This window comes from Sinohyriopsis cumingii, chromosome 6 (assembly GCF_028554795.1).
Source record: "Sinohyriopsis cumingii isolate HCF-2022 chromosome 6, ASM2855479v2, whole genome shotgun sequence".
Lineage (NCBI taxonomy): Eukaryota > Metazoa > Mollusca > Bivalvia > Unionida > Unionidae > Sinohyriopsis > Sinohyriopsis cumingii.
The window spans coordinates 155,800,220-155,818,439 of record NC_142966.1 but is presented as its reverse complement, the minus strand read 5'-3'; the positions used below and the strand labels follow the sequence as shown (position 1 = coordinate 155,818,439).

The window sequence follows — 18,220 nt, the reverse complement described above, 5'->3', positions numbered from 1 at the left end:
GATATCCTTTCCAACGTACTTTGACTTCTTTGACACGTCGTTTGCCCACTTTACGGGTTCTGCGTTCGAGAATGCTTTCGATGTCGTACACGTCGTCTTCTTTTTTGGTGACACGTTGTAACTCGGGCAAATAAAACGTTCCTTTGAGTACTTCTCCGTTCATGTCTTCCAATTTATAGACGGCAGGATGACGGCCATGCACTCGTCCAGTGACGCGAAACAATTCGGTCGTCCAGTTAGGTAAGTAACCTTTGTCGAAAGTGCGTTTGGTTTTGCCAATGCGCACCCAATCTCCTACGGCCAACTCTCCACTTTTCTTAGGGACAGCCCTCGTCGGGGACGTACCAAACAGGCGCTCAAACACCAGCACTTCGTTGTCGGGAGTCACGTCTTGCGGGGCACGTCCGATGCTTCGATGGTAAGATTGGTTGTACGCTTGCACCAGGTGCGGTAAGATGTCGATGTACTTCAGAGTGTGGTGATGCGTAAAATATTTCCACATGCGTTCTTTCAAAGTGCGTTGAAAACGTTCCACGATGCTGGCTTTGGTTTCGGGATTCTCGGTGGTAAAAAAATGAATGTCACGTTTCTTTAATTCTTTTTGGAAAGCTTGATTCAGAAATTCGGTGCCTTTGTCCGTTTGCCATCGAAGAGGGCGACGACCGCTTTGTTTCAACACCCGTTGCAGGGCTCGCACTAACTCGCTGCTGGATTTGGAAGTCAAGGGTACGACCCAGGCAAATTTGGAAAAGACGTCGATGACACAAAACAAATATTTGTAACCACGATTGTAGCTGGCCAAATGAGAGACATCGGCTAAATCGGCTTGCCATTGATGATCGATACCTTCCACTCGGGTGCGACTTCTGGCAAACTTGCGTCGAATGGGTTTGTGTAAAGTGTAGGTAGCTTGTTCTTGTAACCATCGTTGCACTTGAGGTAAACGGAGACTTTTCAGTCGCGTTTTGGCAGCACGATACAATTTTTGAACTCCTGCGTAACCTGCAGGATGGGAGGGATCGTAGTAAATGCTAGCTAAGACTTTTTCCATTTTTTGTGTTGATTGGTGTCTTAATAAGGCACCCACTCTTGGAAGAGGCTACTCTTTTTCTCTTGGGGTATTTTCTTGGATTGCAAGGCTTTGCGTGTGCGGCCAGCAATAGGTGTCGAAGAGGAGGAGGATGTCTGAGCAGGGGATATCGGTTCTTGTTTCACTTCTGTCTTCACTTCTGTCTTCACTTTCTTTTTCTCTTGTGAGGAAGAAGGGGTGGCCATCATCTTTTTAATCCATCCAATTCTGGAGGTAGGTGGTGTTGTTAACTTGCGTACTTTTTCTGGTGGAGTTTGAAACCCTTCTTCTTCTTCTTCTTTTCCTTTTTCTGTCTTGGTCACGGGTACTGGTGGTACTGGTACTGGTGATGGTGCTGGACTTTTCATCAAGGTCTTAAAATCTTTCAAAGTGGGTAGAGCTGTTTCGTCTAAAGCATTCTGGTGAAAGAGTTGCAGTCTTTGTAAGAGTTGACCGTACTTTTGCGATTTTTCTGTTTCGGACAAATCTTGGCGATCCAGCAAGGATTGCAATTCGTGTTGTAACTGGGACATCTCGCTCAAATTGGGATTGGGAGGTAAAAACGGGGTGCGTTGTTCTTGCCACCGATGGTATTCCATCCATCGTTTGTAAGGCACTAAAGCTAGTTTTCGTCCTTCCATGGGGTTGTCAGGGGTGAATTCTGAGATCTTGGGACTTCCGAAGGCCTTTTTATCTTGCTCCCATCAGTCCTCCCAACATGGTTCCCAAGACTCCTTTCAGTATGGGGCCTAACAAGAGAGGTAAAATGCCTCCACGTTGGACCAACATCTTCTTTTTTTGACGAATGGGAATTTTCTTTTGAACCATTTTCCGAAGAACGTGACGATGTTTGCCTAAGCATTGTTTCTGGTGTTTGGACAAAGGGATAGTGCCTTTCAAAACGTTCAAACAACATTCGCACACGGTATCGATGACCTCTTTGGAGGCCGTTTGAATGAGTTTTTTTCGTAGGGGTGGAGAAGCTTTGGACAGGACAGATAACAGGTCCCCATGTTTGGCTAAACGTGGTGGTAGTCCTTTCCTTTTCTTTCCTTGGGGTTTTCTGGAGGGTGACATCTTTGAGTCTTTAGGAGCACCTAAAAACACTGATACCCTACTCGGTCACAGGCCTTTTTTATACTGGAACGCGTCGCCACTGATTGTCTTTACGTTTTATCAGTTTGAGGACAGGCATGACACGTCGTGCAGGGGTACGTAACGGACTAAATCGAGCCAGTTCTTGCTTGGACAAATCCAGTAAACTTTGTAACATGCCCGATCTTTCTTGAACTTTGATTTTGGGAGAAGGTACTTTGTGAGCAGCAGCCACTGCTGCTAAATGGGAAGGTCCTGCCACTGGGGAAGCTCTTTTGGGGGTCATCAACGGAGAAGTTCTTGGTGTGATCAACGTCTCCAAGTACTCTTCAGTTCCTGGTGACATCAACGGAGAAGTGGACAAACGTGAGGCTGCCGGAGACGTTGTGGCAGGTCGTGGCTTGCGAGTGTAAGGTTGCGTCCTGGCTGAAGTGCCTCTCTTGCGACTAGTTTTCTTCTGTGGACTTTTCTTTTTTTGAGGACTTTTTCTCTGTTTCTTTTTCTTGGGGCTTCTTTTCTTTTTCCGGGGTGATGGTGGTGGTGTCTGGTAAGAGGAGGGTCCTGCCACTGGAGAAGTTATTCTTCTTGGGGACTTGGTCTTTTTCTTTTTCTTCTTGGGGCTTCGTTGAACTTTTGTCTTGGGGATAACTTTGGGGGCATTAGGATCCCATCTTAAGAGTGAGCGAATGATGACCCCTCCTAGAGTACCGCTCCCTCCAGGTTTCAAAATGATTTGTTTTTTGGTTTGAGTGTCGATGCGGGGATCGGCCAGTTGGACCAAAGCGACTTTGTTTCGATCGAAAAAGCGTTGGGTTTGATGAGGAATCTGAATGATTCCTTGGAGTAATTGACGTGCCGTCACCGTGAACCATCGTAAGACTTCTTTGAGACTAGCTTCTAAGACACGGGCTCGTGTTTGTGGATCTTTTTCTCGGCTGATGCCATACAAGGCACGAATCAATTTGACGGGAAGATGAGACTGAAGGGACGTCATGTTCACACTGTGTGAGACAGACGAAAAAGGGTCTGAGGTTTTTATAGATTTTTTCATGGGGAGTGAAATGAAGTCGAGGACGGAGACGTGTACAGGACAGGCCCTCCGTCTTGGCACCAGTGGTGAAACAAGTGGGTACGAAATCGCAAATCCTCGGGGGTCGTAGGTTTCAAATCGACGAGTAAATAGGCGTGTGGCGTTTGAGTGGCATCGTCGTACGCCTGAGTCAGCCAAGGCGTTCCTAACTGTTTGGCTAAGACTTGCACTTGCGATTTATCTCGAGGGCTTTTAAACAAGACCACGTAATGTGCATTGAGACTGATGGTGCGATGGGCTTTACTTTGTTGAAACAAATTTTGGGTGATGTAAACGACACTGGCATTACGGTGATGCCCTTTGCGCGTGAACCACAATTTAATTTCTTCTTCGTCTTCTCCTAACATGTCGTCGAAAATGACCAAATGGGTTAGACGGGAGTCAGAGACGATGCCATCGTCTTCTTTAGGAATGCCTTCCACAAACACGATGGAATCGCCTTGACTTTCACGCAAGAGGCTGTACGCCGATTGCCACTCTTTGTAACACCACACGATCCGTTGAGGTGGCCGATCGATCAAATGATGTTTATGTTCGATCAAACGTTTGACGAATTCGGTTTTGCCTGAACCGCTAGGTCCAGCAATGAGCATGTTAAAGGGATGGCGAAGATACAAAGCCTCCCAACTGGCACGATCTAAGTGTTCGTCGATGACTTTGACAGTAGAGGAAGAGGGAGCAGAGACAGCAGAGGTAGCCATGGTATGAGAAATGTCACTTGTGACACGAAAAAACAAACAAGACAAGAGTTTATATACTTTTTCAGAACACGTTTATTGAATGTTTTTTTCAAATATGAACACGAAAGACAAAAATACATACAACCCAAATAGTGATGTACAGGAATATAAAACACAGCAAAGCGATCAAAGTGAAATATAAACAAGTGTCTGTACAACATGTTTTGGTTAACCAAGATGTCCTAGGGACAGTGTGTAATGTTCTTACAGTCTCTACATGAGGTATTGTCACACAAGTGTCCTCCCGGAATGACCTTTCAGGCATGTCCATGACAGTCCTGTCCTGAAGCGAGTGGTTGTTCTCGGTGACGGGTTCTTCTGGCACCGTCACTAACACGGGTTGAAAAGTAACTTTTTTCCTTGAACAACTCTTGTGCATACTGGGCCACTTCTTGGGTCCAAACCTCAAAACCCCCCTTTTTCCAATCACGAACATCTGTCCAATGAGGGTGTAAGTCACAAGCTACACACACATCGTCATACACGTCTTGGGTCGCTAAAAGTTGACGAATCTTTTTTTCCTGTTGAGGTCGAGAAGTATCCAGATGAAAACGCAAGGCTTTGAACAAAAGGAGTTTTTCGTGACCATTTAAGGCCATGGAGGTGGTAAGTACTGATCGTAAAGAGTCCACAAAGAATCGGCTGGTAAACGAAATCCCAGAAAACAAGTCACTAAGACACACACCACTTGTCGTCCAAAATTGAATGGATACAGTTCTTGTAATAATCGATGGTAATGATCCACGGTTTGAATATGGTCATTGAGTTCCTTCCACGGAATCTGTTGGATGACATGTGACATAAACCGTGGCATGGCAGCCTGTTTTTATATTCTCTTTTTTTCGGATGCAATAGACGTACTTTCTAGCCAGAGATCTTCGTTCTCCAGTAGGGAATCTAAATCTTGCATACTGTAACCGAAACGTCAGAGTTCGTTTAGGTGTTTCCTCTTCCTCTAAGTAGATTCCACGTAAAATATGTTGGTAATCCTTTAACTTGTCTTCCTCAATGCATTGCACTAGGTGAATCTCGAAGTAACCATAATCATGAACATGTCGATCATTAGCGACCTCAAAGTGTTGAACAATGTCTGACCATTGAAAGAATTTCTGACGAATCAGTTCTCTTATACCATTCAGGTACCAGTGGTTAAAGATCTGGTGACGTATCGGATGCAATTGTTCTTTACGTTTCACTTGTATTTTGACCAGCTCTCGGTAAATGCGTTCTCTCAACTCCACAGGCAAAGCACGAATGTTCTCTTGTAAAGTATCCATGAATAGGTTATACTAAATCCTCTTTGGTCTGACACAAGAAATGTACTCTTTGCACAAACATGGTTTCACTTCAGTGTCGAATTTAAATCGTTGAGTCACTAATCTACACATTACAATTCGTTCAGAAGTTTCCTCTTTCACCAAGTTGACATTGTGTTCAAAAAGTTTGTAATTCGTTAACTCTTCCTCTGGAATTCGATGCAATACGTTTACAATGTAGTAGATAGAATCGTCAATACCAAACCATTCCTTTTTATAACCAGAAGGTCGTTGATCAATGTCTGTCCAATGGAACACTTTCAATTGAATCAGTCCTTGTATAGCCTTCAGGTACCAGTGGTTCAAACACCGGTGACGTATCGGATGCAATTGTTCTTTACGTTTCACTTGTATTTTGACCAGCTCTCGGTAAATGCGTTCTCTCAACTCCACAGGCAAAGCACGAATGTTCTCTTGTAAAGTATCCATGAACAGATGATTATGGTAAAAAGTTACTTCAATGTCTCGGTCCCACTAAGGGTAAGTAATGACAATTCGGTGACCATCGAGCATGTTCTACGTAGGCCGAATCTTGCGGTTCCCAGTGGTGAAGTGACACACCGCAACTGAAGCACTTGACTTTATCTCCTTCGCCCAAGTAGAAAAATCCGGCTCTGGCTAATTCTTCGGGGGTCGGTCCTCCCAGATACTTTGGCCATTTTCCTTTGAACGATTGAAGACGATTTTCAAAGTCGCAGTATTCCGACAAACGCACAGGAAACGAATATTCGTTTTTCACAGGTTCGTTTCGATGAGGGTTGAGTGAAATGGGTAGGAGTTTGCTCAGGGCTGGATGACATCCGTAGGGAGGTAAACGTGAAGGTCGACATTCCCCTTTAAAACGAAACCCAGTAAAATGTCCAAGAGGACGAGCAGCATCGCTTTCGCATCCCACAGGTTTGACACGCACAGCATCACTTTCCATGACAGGGGTAGGGGTACTAAAGTTCCCATGATGCTTTACGGCATCGCTCAGGTCACAAGGTACAGCATCGGTCCCATCGCAAGGCTCACAATCGCACTCGTCTGCAAACTCCGTTACGCAATTACAATGGTAACCACATGGACAATCGCAGTTTCCTTCCGGACATTTTCCGTCGCAATGCATGGGTCTTATCCATCCAATATTAGTCACACTAGAGGAAGATACAACTTTTTTACAATCCCCAAACTGGAACGATGTCTTTTTCAAAGTATTCATCTTGTTCGCTCGGTCTTGGTAGTCACAATGAACTATCGATCTTGACCATAGCCCCCTTTTTATACTAGTCGCAATGCAGTCTCCAGCTTGTAGATCTTTCCTTTTTTACGTTTTTTATGTCTTGTTTCGGAAGGTACCGTCTCTAAGGTACCGTCAACATTGTACCGTAGTGTAATGGGTGGAAAGGCCATAGAAAGGTAAGGGCAGTGAGGAGACCATCGAGTATGTTCCAGAATAGCTGAATCTTTATAGATACATAGATCCATTCGTAACTTCAGTCCGCAAGCGAAACACTGTACCTCGTATCCCAATCCTGACTCAGGTCCCAAGTAGACAAATCCTGTTCTAGCTAAAACATGCGAAGAAGGTAATCCTTCCCTATCCGTAGGCCATTTCTGAAACGTGTCCAATCGACGGGCACAATCACAGTAGTCAGGTAAGAAGACTGGAAAATGGTAGGGTTTGAACTTGGAGTTCTCATCGGGTTTCTCACTCGATTCTTGCTGTGGCGAAGTCATCTTTCTGGTGGGGTAACTATCCTCTTACAACCAATGTTTTATACCAACGTGTCCATACGGTAAGGTGAAATGATTGGGAAGTCGAACTCGCTTCTGGTACACGATTTGATAAACTTTTTCCAAAGGTCGACTGACGATGTGGTGAGTGGGTAAACGTACAATCTTGTTCGGTTGGTGAGTGGTCACTTTAAAGTTTCCATCCTCTCCCGATTGCAAGGCTTCTTTCAATACCCCAAAGTTGACCACTCGACTGGTACGATAATTCAGAGTCAGTCCTTTCACTTTGCACGTCGTGTGCACTTCTCCTTGTTTGTCCCGGTATTCGTAGCCGTAATTTTTGGGACCGCCACTGACGAAACTTAAAATCTTGTCGTCGGGATGTTCGTCTGTCCAGGCTCCTAAACGGTCTCCTTCGATGTTAGGGTGATGTTGAATCGGGTGATGGATGTAAATGCAACTGTCCGTGTCAAAGTACAGGACGCGTTCTTCTAACAGTTCTAAAGCTTCGTACAATTTTAAGCGAGCATGGGCTGTCACGTAAGCCGCAATGATGACATTTCCAAAAGGGTCGTCTTGCACAAAGTCCAGATCTTCTTCGTAATTGACCAAGATCAAATTCTCTCGAACGACGTCCACGTGTTTCATGTATTTGGTTTTGTCGTGAATCATCTGGAAGTAGCGGGAAGGTTCTGTCAAATATTCCGTCTTGGGTAAACACGGTCGTTGTGCCATTTTGCCCCACAAGCAATTTAACATCACTTTGGCAAACGATCGCCTGCCTTCGTTTTTCTCGATGTGGTCTAAAGTGATACCTTCTTGTTCGTAATATTTCTCTTTGAATTGTATTTGGTCTTCGGGAGTGTGACACCAGGAAGGATAGCCGCTGGCTTCTTGTTTCAGTTTCAAAAAGGCATCCACGTAGTCGGCGAAAATGCCTTTCTGCGTGGGGTCACCCTTGCGGTATTGTTGTGTCTTGGGAAAGTGGCAAATTTCGTACACTTCTAACAGTTGGTATCCCATGTCCAGAGCTTTGAACAATTCTACGCTGACCCAGGTTCCCGTCAAGGCACGTTCTTCCTGGCTGTGCTGACAAGGTTGGTCTTGGTTGCACGTTTCGGCACAAGTACGGCACAAGGGAAACATCAGTTTGCCTTGACAATGGTGAGGTAAGACGGGGTGGTATAGGTTCGTGGGAGGCAAAACTTTGCACTTGATCAAGCCTTCGTATTGTCGAATGTTTTTCAGGTCAATGTGTTCCGTCAGCAATTGCGGGTGCCCTACAGGAAAACGACAATATTTGCACACGTAGGGATCCAGCGAACACACGTCCAAGTATTTGATTTCTTCTCCTTTCTCTTCGTCGGCTTGGTACAGCAAACAGGTGGCATTGGTCCTTCCTCCGTACAAACTATCCCTCGGGTTCAGCGGGTCCACGAACTGGTAACTTTCCACGAGGCGTTTAAACTCGGGATCGGTTTTCATACGGTGATCGTACTCGTGTTCCCACATTTCCACCACTTGGTATCCTTGCTGTTCCAACTTTAGGCGCCGCTGACAAGTGTCCTGGTACAAGTCTTCCATGGTTCGTTGCAAAAACTGATTTTTAGTGCCACGGTCAGGGTAACAGACGGGACATCCGTGAAATAAGCAACCGTTAAACTCGTACACGATCTTGGGGTTTTCTAAGTCCCAGCCATCGACCGAATACGTTCCGATGGTCTTTTCGCCCCCTCCGTTGCGGGCATGCTGAATCCACTTGTCTTCCTTGTCGCACAAGTAATGTAACCAACGTAGGGCTTTGACCGAGTATTGACGTTTGACAAAGTGGGTCGTTTGAGGACTGATGACAGCCACGGTCTTTTCAGGCATGAATCGTTGTCGATACACTAAGGAACACGCTTTGGCAATGGTGCAAGCTTCTTTCAAAGGATCGACCCCTCCGTGTTCCATGAACAGTTCTCGAAATTTTCCACAGCAACGCCGTAAAATGTCCACGTCGGAACGACAATACTTTAGCATTTCTTCCTGAAAGTCGAAAGGGTCCGAGGCGTGAGCCTGGTACCAAGCGTAGAAAGCTTCTCGTTGTTCGGTACGCATGTTGTCGGGGTCGTAATAGTGAGCCTCAGGCAAATGGGGTAGAACGGCATGTTGATTGGCTTCCGTATTGAAAAAGTGTGGAAAGTACCCTTTAGCCATTTCTGTCATTCCAAACGTTTTAGGCATTCGACTCAAAGGCATGGCCAAGTAACTCATCGAATCTTTAAACTGCACTTGTCCCACTTGCATGAAAATGATTTTGGCTCCGTTCAAAGTCACTTTAGGACGTTCGGTGCCTTGTTCCGTATAATATCTGAGAAGAAACTGTCCATCGTATCCGGAGAAATTGTGAGCCATCACCGTGGCATGACGATGACAATCTCCGTAACGTTCGATGTCCTCTTGGCTCCACGTCTTGTCGACGGGGTCTAAGGCCCATTGGGCAAAATCGGCTAACGTGTTCGGTCCCCGAAAGATTTTTTCACGCCCTCCGGGTATCTTGCTGCAGTGAGGGCAATGACTGAAGATAGGTTCTTGAATGCACTTCTCGCACGCTCGATGAGCCACGCAGAAATTAGGAATGTGAATGCCAGTTTCTTGCATGCATTCGAAATCGAAAAAGATGAAATTGCCTTTCTTCTTGTGACCGTCCTCTTTCTCTGGTGGGGGTTGGTATTTTTGCACGTAACATTGGTGTTCCAAGTCCACGATGTGGTGACAAATGTGACATTTTTTCTTTCCTCGACATACGTGTGCCTTGGTATTATTGGTACGTATGACTTGTTCACACGTAGAGCACAATCTCAGCAGTTGACAAGCGCATTTCTTCTGTGAACCTTGCGTTTTCAGATGTTGTTGGTAACAGGTAGGGCTGACAAACGTGCGCAGACAAGTGGAACAAGGCACTGGTTCTTCGCTCAGACAGGGTGAAGAGGCCAAACATCCTGTGCATTTCGATCCACAATGCTTGTGTTGCTCTCGATTGTTATAACCATGGTCACATTTCTCACAGTAATAACCGTATTTCAGGAATCCGGTGATACTGGTAATGGTATCGAAATGTTCATCGTGATAATAGACATGAATGTATTTTCCGTCCTTAAAGTCTTGGCCTCGAAACAACAGAGGTCCGCGCACTTCTTGAGGGTGCACTTTCAAGGTGTAGCGTGGAGCTAGGGCATCTTGCAATTTTTGCATCTCAGGAATGCCACAGGGTGTGTCTTTGGACAGGCCAGCTTGTTGCAACAGGAGTTCTGCTTCGTTTAGTTGCTTGGCTCGATGGGAACGTTGAATAGTGTTCCAGGTTCTTTTCCATTCTACCGTGTCGTTCTTGTCGGCATAGGTTCGTCCCACCACGATGGCACGGGCTAAACACATCTGGTCATGAGAGTTGTTAATTCGGACGAGACTCTTTTTGGTGTTGCGAAGGTCGTCCACCAATAACATCTTTTTGCGTCCTGTCCCTTGAGGAGGAGAGACGTGGGTCATGTCCAGTGTGGCTTTACCATCGGTGATGTCAAACTGATCATTAGATTGTTGTACGTGTTGAATCTTGTCCATGACTTTGGAAGCAGTCAATTCTGCAGGGGTGCTAAACTCGATCCAAACAGGGGATTTCAAACCGTCGTGTTGTATGGAAAGTCTCAAACGATCGTCTTCTTTGGGTTGACATTGTCGCTTGAGTGCAGTGAGCAAAGAATCCCACACCTCAGTGATGAACACTTCTGCTTTCTCTAACGGCACTTCAGCCTTGAAATCTTTAAACTTCACCGTGTATTTGTAAGCCGTGGTTCTAAATTTTCTAGAGGAGCGCTTTTCCGTCTCTCGAATGTGATAGTACTTTTCAGGGTTGACAAAGGGTGGTGAACTTGGTTTAGAGGGTTTGGATTCTGGTTCACTCATGTCCTCTTCAAAATCACTGGCATGAATTTGTGCCAAGATTTCAGCCCTGGTACGAGGCGATAGATCACGTTTCTGCCTCTTACTTTCTTCTTCTTTCTTCTCGAATGAATGGGATCGTTTCATCTTGAAAGCAAAAAGTCAAATGACTCAAGTTCAAACACCATAAACTACTTTATAGTCCTGGCAGACCAGCGTATATAAAAGGGTGTGTGTCTTGTCCTTTCACTATTCATTTCACTCTCAAGCCGAGCACAACGATGGAAGAGACTGACCAGATGGAACGTTTCGTCAGAGCTTTGCGAGGGGTCATTAGAAAATTCTCTTCAGACCAGCCTACGGACTACTCTCCTTCCTTTAGAGATAAAAGTCAAGATACTTGCTATATCTGTCAGAAGAAAGGGCATTGGTCTTCAGAGTGTCCAGACCGTCAAAAAAGAAAAAAAACAGGGACTAAAAGAGACAAAAGTGAAGATACCTGTTATTATTGTCAAGAAAAAGGACATTGGTCTCCAGATTGCCCAAAAAAGAAACAAGAGGAGTCAGAAGAAAAGAGGAATTCTTCAGAAGAAGAGAGGGATTCTTCAGAGGAAGAGAGGGATTCTTCTGAGGAAGAAAGAAGACAGGTGAAGAAAAAGAAACAGGAGAAAAAAAGAAGAAGGGAAGAAAGCGAGGAGGAAGAAGAGGAAAAGAGTGTGACGGTGAAGAAATTAAAAAAACAGAGAGACTAAACAAGGAGAAAAGAAGAAATCAATGAACTTATTATTAAAGTGTTGTGTTATAAATTGTGAATTGGATTGTAAAAAAATGGAGAAAAGAATAAATGAATGATATAAGGTAAGTGTCTTTGAGTTGTGATTTTAAAATAAGAAGCTACACTCACGCACTCATACACAGACACGTACTATAAGGGTAACATGGGTGAGTTTTTTTGAGTTATTGGCAAATTGAAATTGTATTTCTTTTCGAGAAATGTGGGTGGCCCTGAAAAGGGCCTTTTTTCTTCATGGTGTAGGGGTGAGTTTAAGCAATCAATTTTAACTGCCTTAAGCCTTTGCCACGGCCAAGGCCTACTTCTGGACTGCGTAATGTTGATGATGATTGGGTTGAAATCACTAAGGGTGGTACGGTAGGCTTAGTCACAGGGTTGACATGTTTGGCTCGGGAAGGTCGTATTCTCTTCGGTCGTGATAAAGAAGTCTGATACATTTGTTTCAGACTTCTTAACTCCGCTAAAATGTCCAACAGTACCGTGACCGTTTGATTTTCACCCTCTTGTTTCTTTGCTGCTACTTCTTCTTGCTGTTGTTGCTGTTGTTTCTTTCTTACCTCTTCTTCTTGCTGCTGTTGTTGTAGGAGAAAAGCCTGTTCCGCTTCCTTTTGTCGTTGTATAAATTTCTCCAATTCTTCTTTCTGTCTCTGTCTAAAATTCTCCACTTGCGGTAATGAAGAAGGTAACGAAGGTTCCGGAACAAATTCTTGCGAGGAGAGAAAATCGACAAAATCCCAATTCACCTCTTCTGAAAGTAAGTCCGGGTTCCCTTGGGCGGTCTCCCCTGCTGGTGCACCCCATTGGATCGTTTTCTGAGTTTCCGTCATGTTGAATCACTGTCGCATAGATTGACTGCACACAAGCGCTAGCGAATCTATATTGACTAAGTGACGTCACAGACTGCTCTCTTCGGATTGGATGAGGGCTGACTGAATTTTGTAACGCGTGTTCGGATTGGTGAATGAACTCAATCCGTTTCAATCCTTCCTGTACCTATAAATAAGCGCCGTTCAATGCATTGATTCACCTGTTCTCGTCGCTTCAAGATGTGGACTACAGTTGAGTCATCCACCCTTGTGTCTTCCATGATGTTTCGGACAGACTTGCTCATGTATGTCCGATCGAAGTGGACCGTTGTCCACAGGACAAACACCAGCCTGTGGATACGTAGGATCTACGTCGAAAGACAAGGATGCCTGAAAAGAGTGCTGATGTACGGACCAACAGTAAGACGCAGCCTAAGGACAAGAAGAAGACCAATGCGGTGCCATTTATGTTAATGAATACATTAACATAAAACCCAAAGGCCCTTTTCAGGGCCAGCCATATTTCTCGAAAAGAGATAGTCTTTTGAATTGCCTACCCCTTTTTTAAATTTAAATTTAAATTTAAATTTTAAAAAAACTTTTTTTTAAAAAAAAAAATCCCATGTTAAATTCCCCTTGTACGTATAGTATCCCACAATTTATTCCCATGTTAATTCCCCTTGTACGTAGAGTGTCCCACGATTTATTCCCATGTTAATTCCCCTTGTACGTAAAGTGTCCCACGATTTTTCTCCATGTTAAATTTCCATTGTACGTAAAGTGTCCCAAGGGTGTTTTTAATGCTAATTCCCATTGTACGTAAAGTGTCCCCCTTCACTACTTTTGCACATACCTGTCTGTTTGAATATTATCTACCAGAATTGTACTGATATGTATGTATGTATGTATGTGTGTGCTCGTGCGTGTGTGTGTGTATGTATGTGTGTGTGTATGTGTGTGCGTATGTATGTATGTAAGGATGTACGTCCGTGTGTGTGTGTGTGTGTGTGTGTGTGTGTGCATCACAACGGTGCCTCTCTTCAGTTTATTGTTACTAGAATCGTTCAATATTTTAACCGTGAAATTATCTTTTATTGGAATGCTACAGACGGATCTACTCTTGTATTTCTAGTGATGATCGCTTTACAAATCCAGGAATTAATTTGTGAAGATTTGTCTCGTTCAGGAAGAAAGAAATATTATTACAGACAAATGGGTTTCCATAAAAATAAAAATAAAGTTTGATTCGATTCAACCGCTATAAAGGCATCGATTTACATTGAAGGACAAACTTAAAATTGTTTATTATTGCTTGGCAGTACAAATTAATCGAGAATAACTATTAATGCGACCTAAGTCATTTTAGTTGTACTGAGAGATGTTGATTTTAAAGAAGTATAATTTTTTCCCTCTTCTCCTCATTATTCTGATATTACTATATCGATACTCTTCATATTCTTTGCAGGTGGCGAAATCCAACTAAACAGCTTTTTAAAATTCATTATTAGCACTGCAGTTATTGTCGGACAAATAACTAATTTCTATTCCTTGAAACTGTTGTCACAGACCACAATTCTTGTTAGAGTTGGATTCGCGAGGTGATGAATGACTTTAATGTCATGTGGGATAGGATATTTAAATTGTGTATATTTAAGTGCGCTGACTTTTAAGCCCGATTACAATTACTGATAAATTTATGGCGTAGATATCATCGGCAACAATTTTGGGGTTTTGAGGTAACTGAGTGAATAAAAAAGTTAGCACCAAAGGCTGTCTCTATATGCTTCAAAGTCTTGAGAAAGCGTCGAGTTACTGATAATTTTCGGGAAAACATGTTCCGGCGGATGGAAGGTGATTAATCGGATCCAGTCCAAACATTTTTTTTACTCACTGATTGGTCAGAGAAAAGATAAATTCAATTAATGATAACGGTTGTGTTTTTAAAAAATAATTAAACACCGGTTTCTCCCTGAACTATTGGAGCATTTAATTTACTTTTATACACCCATAGTTATATAAGATTACTATTTGTATCCACTTGATTACAAATACTGTTTGTATGGAATGGAAAAAAGCGCTCAGAACCATCGGATTATGCATATCTTCCATGGAACATTTTGATCTAATGTCGTTCGAACGTATGTCATTTCCATTCGATGTTGTACTGCTATGTGAAAGCAATGTTGTATGGGTTAATGTCAATAAATATTAACTGCGTGTATTTTAAATTGGAAATCTATATAAGTTTTGAAAATCAGATGGAATTATCCATCCAGTTGTACTTTCGAAACTACAATATATCATGTTAGCAATAAATCACTTCCTGTTGAAACATAGATTTAATATTCACTTTAGACGTTGTAATGCGGAGGCTACGTCTTTTAGTACTATTATAAAGACACACCCTCTTCACAAGTAAGAAGTAATTTACAATAATTTCATAATTTTAGGACAGCTACTTTTTACAAATTTAGATTGTACATCTAATGCTTCGAATTGCGTATTTTGTGAAATTAATTAATGTTTCCTTGCGAACATGAAAAGATTTTTGTTTTCATTTCGATAGAGATAACATAGCTTAATGATTGTGAATTTACTTGCATGGATTTGATTTTTATTGCTGTTGAATTTGCACGTATTTGAGTTAAAATTCCGCTATGAATTATGACATGTAATATGTAAGATATTTCTTATGTAAGGCAAATAAACCTTATACGACACATTTTTAGAATTGTGAGTTTAAGGCGGTCCGTTCTTCTTATAATTATGTCTGTGTACGCAATAATAGCTCATATTTTAATGGGTTTCCACATATTTCAACTTTTGTAAACGAAAAACTACCAATTTCAAGTCAACAAAAATACGTTTCGTTCTATTCTGTGTGAAACATCATTAGATTATCAATAAATTAGAAGCGATTGTGCGTTTTATTTCCTCTTATGTCAGACTGTTTGTACTCGTGTTATAAAATTAATTATATAGCAGTATTGTTCATATATATATATATATATATATATATATATATATATATATATATATATATATATATATATATATATATATATATATATATATATAGATAGATAGATAGATAGATAGATAGATAGATAGATAGATATCGCATATGATCTTAGACTTGAATTCCATTGCGTTATTCATTCATTAGTTAGTTCACTGCTAAATCGTAGAAACAAATAAGTCCATCCCATTTCTTCTTTTTGTGGTTATTGCTCCGGATTGCATCACATCCAGCATCCTCTATTCCACAATTTGTCTGGTTCTAATGTTTCTTATATTCTTATGTCATCTTACGTTATACCCATCTCTGTTTCGTAATAGGGTCAAGGTGCATTAACAACATGAAGATTTTGCGCTTCATCCATAATTTGGAGGGATATTAAACTTATTACAAATGAGATAAAATTTTGTTAGATCTATTTTGTTTGTTGGATTCAATGCATTGTCACGTGATGTTGGTATTGAGCATTCAGTTAGCAGTTTTCTTATCTGAAAGTTGATATGATATAGGTAATTAATCCATCTCCAAGATATGAATTCCTTGAATTTATTCCACATCCGGCTATTGCACACGACAAGGACCAGTTGAACTGACTGGTATAAGTTCGTACTACAGTTTGCCCTGAATCAACTGACTCGATCATCAGAGTCAAATTTTAAGGTAGAGTTTTTGAAAATGTTCAGTGGTTGCTGTTTAAAATAAGCACTTTCTAAATATAACATCTTTATTTCGTTAAATATGACTTTTGTTCTTGTATCGGCCAGTACACTAAAACTTAATGGAGGACAAGGATAAGGTGAATGCCTCTATTTTTCTTTTCTTATTTCAATCTAAATATTAATTTCATGTTTTAATTTATATACAATTTGTGGCAGACGCTGACTTTAATCTTATTTTTTGAGCGGTGTTGAAAATATAAAGTAAATAGGTGAGTGCTCTAGAGATAAAGAAATCGAGATATTTTGTCAACCATTGGCCTCGGTTGTTTATACTAAAATGTTGACAACCAGTAGCTTCGTATCAAGTTCTTTAAAAAAGAGAGCAAACACTCGTACAAATTAAGTCAAAAAAAAATTTAAAGTTGCGTTATACGTGATTTAGTGTAAATTTTAATAAATGTAATATATAGTGAGGAAAATTACCAAATTACCATAAGGTCCTACAAAATATCTTAAATGGTAAAACGTTTGATCGAAATCCAATTTACAACGTATTACAATGAATGTGTTTGAAAACAATTACTGAAATAATGGACAAATAATGTTCAAAAATTAGGTTACTGGTCTTGGAACTAGGTTGTACCTACACTTGCTTTACACCATGTAATGTTTATTGGTTTCTCGACTAGTTAACAAGACGTCCGTTAAACACAGAAACTTATGTTCAACAAGAAAGCAAGTTTTTAAACATATGAATGATTTCAGAGTTCATATTAAATTTCGTCATTCCTATGGTTCACTCTGATTCCTATGCTGGATCACCATTTGTTGTTTCGTCTTCTATTTATTCTTATTTTCAGTTTAATCGTTATAGACTGACATTGTGAAGTTTACGAAATCTCCAATTTTCACTGCCGGTTTAGCCTAATATAGACTGTGTATATGTACTTATATCAAACATATATTTTATTCCTTCTTCATGCGACACTGTATTGAACAACTGCCCATCGGAAATGATACTGCTTATTTCATAGAAATCACCATTTTCAGCGAAATGAAAATATGTGTCCTTTCTAAAGCATTGCTGGATAATTTAACAATTTTGTGATCTTTGAAATCAACAAATGAACGCTTTTTCTTCTACTGAATGCTATTTTTTTAAACAAAGCTATCTTAGACGACACTTTGGCCTTTCCAAACTTGTAAGCAATGAGCGTTATTGCTAAATACCATCACTGTTCCTTTCGTGGTAAACTCATGAAATATGTAGCTTACTGAAACCTACTCAGTTCGATATAGTGTAGTTTTTGTACCATTGCATCATTATTTGGTGATGTGTGCTTAGTCGTGATAGAATATGGACTGGCGTGTGCAGGAAAGACGATGGGTACCGTTTACCCACGGACATAGATTCGAATCTCCGTAGAGTAAGCATTAAAAATTATCTAACCTGTACGATAGTATTATTTGTATTAAATATTAATTATGCCTTCTATTATCAAGCATTTTGGTATAGAATCCAGAAATAGCACTTTCCGTTCTGTCTGTGTATTTATAATTCTCTCTCTCTCTCTCTCTCTCTCTCTCGATATATATATATATATATATATATATATATATATATATATATATATATATATATATATATATATATATATATATAGTCAGTAGTTCAACAAATATTCAGGTCAGCGTCTTTAAATTAGGTAAAATTACTCAATTCGTTTCGCGCACGAACTATTTGAACACTATTTGTATCTAGAAACAACATAGCACGTGCTATTCTGTACATGCTGAAACAAGGTGATCTTCGATGCGCCATAGCCTGTGAAAGAGTCGATTAGTTTGTTAAGGAGTAATCACCTTTCCTATTCAGCTGTATTCGGTCGTAAGGTAGTTATCTCCCTTTGCATTATGGAAATTGACTCTTCCAGACCTCCGGACGAATATGAACATAGTACACAATTAATTTTACAATATGTTCTCTACATTTGTTTCT

The 18,220-nt window shown here is 41.2% G+C and overlaps 1 protein-coding gene across 2 annotated transcripts in view; it reads right to left on the bottom strand.

Moving 5' to 3' along the window:
* LOC149798332 (uncharacterized) overlaps nucleotides 1-18,220 on the bottom strand; it is a 194,972-nt gene that overhangs the window by 126,959 nt on the left and 49,793 nt on the right. The window lies entirely within an intron of this gene.